The following is an 8623-nucleotide window of genomic DNA, read 5'->3' on the forward strand; positions in this document are numbered from 1 at the left end:
TAGAGAATAATGGTAAAAACAAACAAACAAAAACAAACAAAAAAAAAAAACAATGTCAGCCTTTAACAAACATTTTTTATAAGCCTGACCATCATGGGTTAAATGTCAGCAGCTCAATTGGCTGTGGCTAATTCTAACCTGCTTGTGATAACAGCTGGTCAGAGAGGGTCAAATGATTTAGCAGATTTTTTCAACCCTGTCACCTAGAAATTACATGTATATACTATTAATTTGTTGTCCTAATGGTCTGCAGTCAGAGTCACACATGTGATCAGGTTTAGCAACACATCCTCATGATTAAACGACCACATAGGTCGATTGTACTGTGCACTCCAGAGCAACCCAAAGGAGCGTTTTCTAATGTGCCACCTCTATTGGTGCATCTTTCTTTAACATTAGCTTAGTGCTGCCAGTGCCTGAACATAACCGTAAAAAAGTTTAAATAGTTTTTACAACAAGCCAAATACATTAATTAACATTACATTGACAAAAAGCATCATTTGGCATTGCATTTCCTGCAAAACATATTTGTTGCTGCAATTTAGTAGTATATACACGTAAATTCAAGGAGTTGTTTTTTTCAGATATGTTACATTTAAAAAACATTACATTTAAATGAGTAGAAGAGAGTGTTGGTGGGTATACTGGAGATGGAAGACACCAAGCTATGTTGGTGTTAGCATGTGCACCGCCCCTTTCGTTAATTTTAATGGGAGCTGTAGTTAATTTGTAGGCTAACAAACTGATCATTGTTTAGCCTGGCAGAAAATTCAACATTTATGAAACAATGAAACAAAGTGATGTCAGGATCTTTATTGTCATTTAAATTCATAATATTGCTGTAGTGCCACACACGTTTTGCTGTGGAAAGATGTAAGTATGTGCAGAATTCATTGATATTTGGTTGCAATTGCGCAAATCATTCAAGAGTTATGGCAATTAATAGGCAAATAGACCACGCATAAAATATTTTGGCAACCAATAATATATTAGCATTGATAATATACTAAAGTATGTAAGGAGGAATGGTAAAGAAGAACAAAAAAAAAAAAATCAAAAAGCCAGAAAATCTAAGTTGATGGAGATGGCCGGGCATATATGAATGGAATCCATGGAAAATAACTTTACCTCTATATCTCACATTTCAGAAGTTAGGAGCAAATATCTAAAGAAATCATATAATAAATCCTTCAAAGCAGCCACTTAGTTCATGCTATGAGAAGGTTTGTTTTTACATTACTGTTCATTATACAAACATATTCTCTTACACTCTCCTACATGTTGATAAGCCTTCATGTTGTCTGGCAGTTTTACATCATCACCTGGCACAAGCAAACACAAATCTAGCATGGAGTTAAATTACTATTTTAATTTAGTTCATGACAGATTGAGAACAAGATGATTTAAAGTAATAACACCTAAGCAAAATTTAACATGCAGTAGACAGATAGCCTACTGCAGCTGCTGAATAAAACATGACAGAGACAGACTGATTCTGATGCAAACAAGTCTATTGAAAAGCTGGATTCATTTATTTCCAGAGATGTGGCAAAATGAGAGAGCACTGATCATAGTCATCATGGTGATAACCTGCGGGAAACAGTTCAAATTTAGAGCAAATGTTGCTTTTTAATAACATGCTACCAATTTGATAATTTCATGCCACATCCAGTGGGGCCATGAAACAAAATTCAAAAAACACTACAGTCTATTGAAATAAAACAAAAATAATACCTCAGCCATGTAACACAGTGTAATATCACGTGTGATTATCTCTATGCTCTGTGAAATTGCACCTTGGCCACATTTATGCAACTCTGGGGTGAAACACAGACGTTCAGACTAAAGCTCCAAGCTAATGTACTTTTACAGCCCAGTCTGAGAATATAAACAAGCTGGGATGGCTGCAGGTGACATTAGCCCTCAGGTGTCTCTTTGGGGGACAGCAGGAAAATAAACAAATAAATAAATAAATAAATATAGCAACAATAGGTAATACAAAAAAAACAAACTAAAAAAATAAGCTGCATGAAGTTCTACAGAATACTAAAATTACTCAGGTACTATACTTATACTATGAAAAACTATATTATTATTATTATTATTATTATTATTATTATTATTATTATTATTATTATTATTATTATTATTATTATTATTATTATTATAATAAGTAATTACAATAAGTATTATAATGTATTAAATATTTTTCATTTTATGCTACTTTATACTTCAGCACCACTTCATTTGACAGGTAAATGTAGTAAATAGTGTACATACAAAACACATGATCCGCACTAATGATTATACTACAATTGTAATCAATTTAACACTCTTAAAGAGGCAATTGTGCATCAGCATACATACTTTTTATGAAAATTCAGGTGTATTTTGCTGATAATACTTTTTGACTTTTACAAAAGTAACAGTTTGAATGCAGGACTTGCAAGTTAACTGAGCAAGATATGAAACTTCAGTCGAATTGGACTTTTTTTAAATCTAAAACATCCATATTATGCAGTAAAATTCTAAGTATACATGTACTTTAGAACCTAACATAATATAGGTATTTATTTAACTATATATACATATATCATAACTGTTTAGGGTCTTCAATACACTTTTTTTCATTGCATAGTGAAACACATTTGGTAGACACCCAAAACATGATACCAAAAACATAAATAAACTGATCAATACAAGGGATACAGCTGCAATGCCTTTTTGCCATCTCTAAAAGCCTAATATCCACCTTTTCCAGTCATTTGCAATGTCAGCAGCAATTATTTTGCAAACTGTATTGGTTTGCATCATCAGTACAACACTTCAACAATATTTAAATACATATTTTATGAAAATGGGAATGAAAAGAAACAAAATGATGCCAGTTTACTGTGGTACATTATGTCGCTAATGGCTGCCCTTCACTAGTATCTATACAAAGACATGCATGACAGGTTTGCTTTTATGCACAGACTGCTTTTCTTGTCGATGGAGAAATGACATATGATGTCCATGGAGTTCAGACAGTTTGATAATAGTAATTATGTCCTCATCATTCAATCTGGTACTGTATGTGTATGCTGAATAGATTTCTCGGTCTTGGAAAATGTAATGTTTTACCTTTTAGAACATATATTTGGTTCACTATAGTAGAAATTTTGATAAACCTATCTCCAATTAATCGCTAATAATTTATAAATGATGTCACTTTTCATTTAAGCAAATTAAAAGTAAATTTTGCGTGCAATTCCAATACATTTCAGCATCCTAATCATGACACTCGTATGATCCAGATTTTATCACCTCGAACGCTCTACCATGGTTGAAAAGAGTTGTACAATATTCATGTATGTACCTAGAATCTCTGTGAAAAGATGCAAAAAGAAACATTTATTCAGATTCAGATCTGCCTGCTAATCCAGGGATGAGCTAGTCTTGAGGTGAGTGCTACAGATTTTGATCTACACGATTGCATCTTAATACTGTCTGGCTGCAGTATATATGTGACCTTCATCGTCAAAGATGGACACCATGAAGTCTTAAGATTTACGCTTTAAGATTTTTGTTGCCTCAGACTGTGTTCAGTGTAACAAGATCAACCACACAGTTCTCTTAATCCTGTCAACCAAAGGAGAATATACAGTATAGGCAGGCTGTACTGTAGCCAAGTGTAATCTTATGCATCTGCTGTTTTCTATCATGTTTTGTCCTGCTGTCATTCAGCTGAATCTTTCTATTTTATGTACTCGATTTTTCATGATTTTATTATTTATTTGTAATTTATATATCATTAAATCACACTTTTGACTTCTTCTCCCCTTCTTATTACCCTTGTGAATATTACTGTGAATACACAAGTGGGTGTCATCGCACTTTTGACACCTCTATAAAAACTGAAATTTGAGACTCCTCCAGTGCAAATCTCTGCTGTCACCTATTAATGAAAAGGCAGTTCACCCACCTCTGCCAAGAGAGATAACTGCTTTTCTGTGTTGTTGGCAGTGCCGCTCTGCTCACACACATAAAATTAGCATCTTGTAGGAACCTTGAGTGTTTTAAAGATGTTTTGTTTTCAGAAATTGGTCAGATAAGAGGGTGAGAATTTTATATATATGTATATGTATATGTATGTGTAAGTGTATGCTGCATTTGAGAAAGTTGTGACTATGATTAATTATGACAGGTAAGAGAAAGAAATACTTTATCTGTCATTAGAGTTTTGTATTTGTATTTAAATTGGGTTGATAGAAAATTAATCTGTGTAAATTGCTCAGAGACTTCACTAAAACTGGTGCAGAAAGCATACAGTGGCACCAGTTCAACTCCTAATGACTTTGCCAAAAGCACCTACATAGTTGAAATAGAAACTCACCAAGAGAAAATGAGGAAACTCATTACCCATGTCAGTTTTGTTCACTGATGAGAAGCACACTACTTTAACTCAACAACTGCCAGAGGCAAAAGGTAATGGAAGAAATAATATAGTAACCCTAAAATTGGCCACTCCATTCAGGTGTAAGTACGGACGTTTACAGTGTAATTCTGTTCTGCATGATGAAACCCAGCAAGCAGTGTGTCCTCAGCAAACCAGCTGACTCTAGACACTACATTGAGAAAGCGAATGTTTATGCTGTGAATGTGATTTAATTCCAGAGCTGCTTTTAAGCATTATAAGTCAAGTCCAAATAAGATTTTAAGTGATACTCCTTACAAAACCCAAACACTCCCTTTATACAGACTTAAATGCATTATTCATTAATAATAATAATGTGAATTATCACCAGAGATTAATTCAATAATAATAGCAGCCATGGTTGATTTGCATTTTTATCTAAGATGGATATGTCCTTATTTCATTCTTAAGTGTTTCTAATTAATGTTTATATGTACCATCTTTGTTAGACAGGAAATAGACATTTTACACTATAGCTAATTAGAACAGGTCTTAAAGGAAAACCATTCAGTTAGAACCCTCACTTTGCTTACACTCCGTTGTACATCAAGTTGAATGAGCTTTCTAGACACTTTTAAATATTTTTTTTTTTTATATATGTAAGGTAAATGTTTTAAAAGAAACCATCTGAGGCACTCGATTTTCTGTTTACCACCTGTTTTATTACTTCTAACTGCCAAGCATTATTGTACTTTTGAGATTTGTTCCACATTAACGGTAAAGTATATTCTCTGTGATTTCTTAGTGAATGTGACGATGTAAGCGCTATACTGGTTATTACAAATATACAGTGGTGTGAAAAAGTCTAAGACCACTAGTCAAAATACTTCTTTTTTGCATTTGCTTCAGTTCAGTTCAGTTAAGTTCAGTCTCTTTATTATTATCCCAAATGGGAAACTTGACTTGCAGTCGGGGGCACAAGATAAAACACAACACAAGTACAAAAACAAACATACAATTTACAGAACACAATAACAAAACAATCTCTAAAATGCTAAATTATGTGTGCAGATTAAGCAGGGTTACTGCACAAGGAACAAAGGAGATTTCACTCCTATTGCACTTGAACCAGGGTTCTCTGTATCTGCCGCCTGAGGGAAGAGTTTCAAACTCAAAGTGAAGGAGGTGGTTTGTGAAGTCTAATATTGACCTGGCCCTGCGGAGAACCTGCTGGTCAAAGATAGCTGTTAGGTGGGGGGTCTGTGGGACACCTATAACCTTACCAGCCAACTTCATAATATAGCTCCGGTGTTTTTTTTCCCCCTGATGTTCAGGTTACTATAGCAAGAAATCATAGAAAAAATAAGAAAAGATTCAATAAAGGACTATTCAATGTTTCTGTGGTTTGCAGAAACCTAAACTGCCAATGTTTTATTCTGGCGACCAGGCTGGAATTTTAGAATATCTTAGGATACCCCCCTTTTGCTTTAATGACAGCATGCATTCAGGCTGCCACAAGCTCCACAAGTTTGTGAAAAAAAACCCTGATGATCCATGTTATCCCAGTGTAACATACACTTCTTGCATTTTACATCAAATACATAATTTGAGCTTTACATGGTTACTATGTCTAATGGAAAAAAATCTTTAAATTCAAAATTTAATTTTGTCAGTATTATTACCTTTATTTGAGTTCTAAGGTCTACATATATTTGTGTTATTTTCATATTTTTATGCTGTAGCTGCTATTTTTGATATTTAATACTGAGCTACGCAGTATCCAAGGTAACGATGCAGCTATAACGCCCATCACTGGGGGAACAAGTCAGACCGGGCTTGTATCTCCCAGGTGAGTGTGTGACTTTTAAATGAAAACCTGTAAATATTAATGATTAGCCTATCTAAGAGAGACTATATTTCTAACTATAACTATTACATCCAGTGTAATTATCTATGTGTGCTGATACATGTGTATCAATAGTGTCTTTGTGTAATTTGCAATAAATGTCTTTGATCTTGTTCAAATTATATGACTGTTGGCCCTATAATTAGTCAGTCAGTGGTTATTGAGCTTGGCTACAGAATTCATTAGTAATGTAAGTTCCCTTTGATTATGATTTTATTTCATACTGAATAGTTTTACTGAGACCGGGCTTGTATCTCCCAAATCCTGAAGTGCTTGTAAGCAATAAAAATCTCATCACTGAATCAACATCGGAGCTGTCTGGAGTCAAATACTAACTGTCAGCCATCATCAACACACAACGCAGAGACTGTAGGCTGTCACCACTATCAGTGATATGAAAGAGACTGAACGGGGCGTTATAAACTGTGAAGTATAGATAGTCAGAGAAGATAAACCTCCCTTTGACAGTCTTCCAAAGAGCTTCTTGTAATGTCACAGAATGTTTGACTTTCTCAATCTTCAAGTGCCCCATAAATGTTCAGTGGGTTGAGATCAGGTGACTGTGGAGGCACGTCCATGACAGTCAGGACTCCTTGTTGTTCTTTGGTCTTCAAGTAGGTCTTGCAAAGCTTTGAGGTGTGTTTGGGGTCATTATCCTGCTGCAGTATGAATCCTTCTCCACAAAGATGCAAACCAGGGGGTCCAGCATGTCTCTGAAGAATGGAGTGGTACTTCTCCTTGGTCAGGGTGGCGTCAATTCGGTGCAGGTGTCCAACAACCCCCAAAGCCTTCTGTTACTGCCATGAATCTAAAACCTGGATTCATCAGTAAATAAAACTTTGTGAAATATGAAATGCTGGTATTTCTTAGTCCACCCCAAGCATTTGGCCTTGTTTCCTCTCCTGAGAAGTGGTTTAGAAACTGCTACTTGTCCTCTAAGACAACCTTCTTTTGACAGTACTTTTGCCGATTGGAGTCTTGCATTCCTTATTTAGAAAATTCTGTGTGCCTGTGATGAAGTTGCTTTTCTATCTCTCAGGGAACTAAGTTTGATGTATTGATCTTCTGATGGTGTGGTCACTTTGGTCTGTCTGATCGTGCTTTGGATACAACTGATCCAGTTTCTTCAAAGTGTTTCAGAGTTCCATGCACTGCCCCTTTAGAAACCTTTAGTCTAGACATGATTTGATGCTGAGAAAGCCCCTCTTTGCCAAGAATAACAATTTGACTTCTGACATTTTCACTTAGTTCTGATGCCATGTTTCCCACTATCACAATGTTACTTAGTGCGCAATGATCTGCTGGAAACTTGAGACACGGCTATGTGATTTTAAATGTTTCTGAATCCTCAAACTTTGTGATAATTTCCAGATTTCAAGGTTTTATATTTGTATAATATAAATGTAATAATGTCAGTCCAGGGTTTCTATATTTCAGGGCAGGAATGGGGCTTCCTTTCCAGATGTTCCAGATGAAAAAAACATTTAGTTCTCATTAAAATACATTTAAATAAATTTAAAGAGCAACAACAGACTCATATGTAAAGCCTGTTAAAAAACATAATTTCTAGAAAACATTTGTATCCCAAAAGAAAAAAAAAACAAATGCCTAAACACTGACAGAAATTAGGATAGTCTAAAAATGGAAACAGAGTCCTGTCTGTAATGAGCACAGGAGTTTCATTGAAGTTCAAAGATGGAAGACCTGCAGGTAATATCAGCGAACAAGTGGAACTGATCTACTGCTCCTCTTATCCCTCTCCAGCTGATGAAGAGACTCAGGAGGAAATAAGCATTGAACACCTTTCTAATGTGAAGAAGAAGAACAGGGAGCCTCACTAGGCAGATATTTTATTTAAATTGAGATTATGGCTTTAACCCGGTACACAGACTCTCTACCTGACTATGTGATGCAGTGAACAGTTGTGGCTCAAGCCGTCAGCTGACATGTGCGTGTAAGTGACTTACATTCATTTCCTGGACACCTATCCTAACCCTAACCATTACCCTAACCTTAACATAACCCCAAACTAACCTCAACTTTAAATCAAGTCTTCACCCTAAAATTAATGATTTACATTAAGGGGATTTGCTTTTTGTCCCTATAAGGGAGGCAAGTCCCCACATCATGACTGTGTAAACAGATTTTTGTCCCCACAACATGAGGAATACCTGGTGCATACACACACACACACACACACACACACACACACACACACACATACACACACAAGCACACCATGCTCAGAAAAGACTGATTTTCTGTCCTTGAATGCTGGGTGAGCTCTAGTGAAAGGACTGCAAAAGACAAAAATAAAAGTT

Source organism: Thunnus albacares, chromosome 21 (genome assembly GCF_914725855.1).
Source record: "Thunnus albacares chromosome 21, fThuAlb1.1, whole genome shotgun sequence".
Lineage (NCBI taxonomy): Eukaryota > Metazoa > Chordata > Actinopteri > Scombriformes > Scombridae > Thunnus > Thunnus albacares.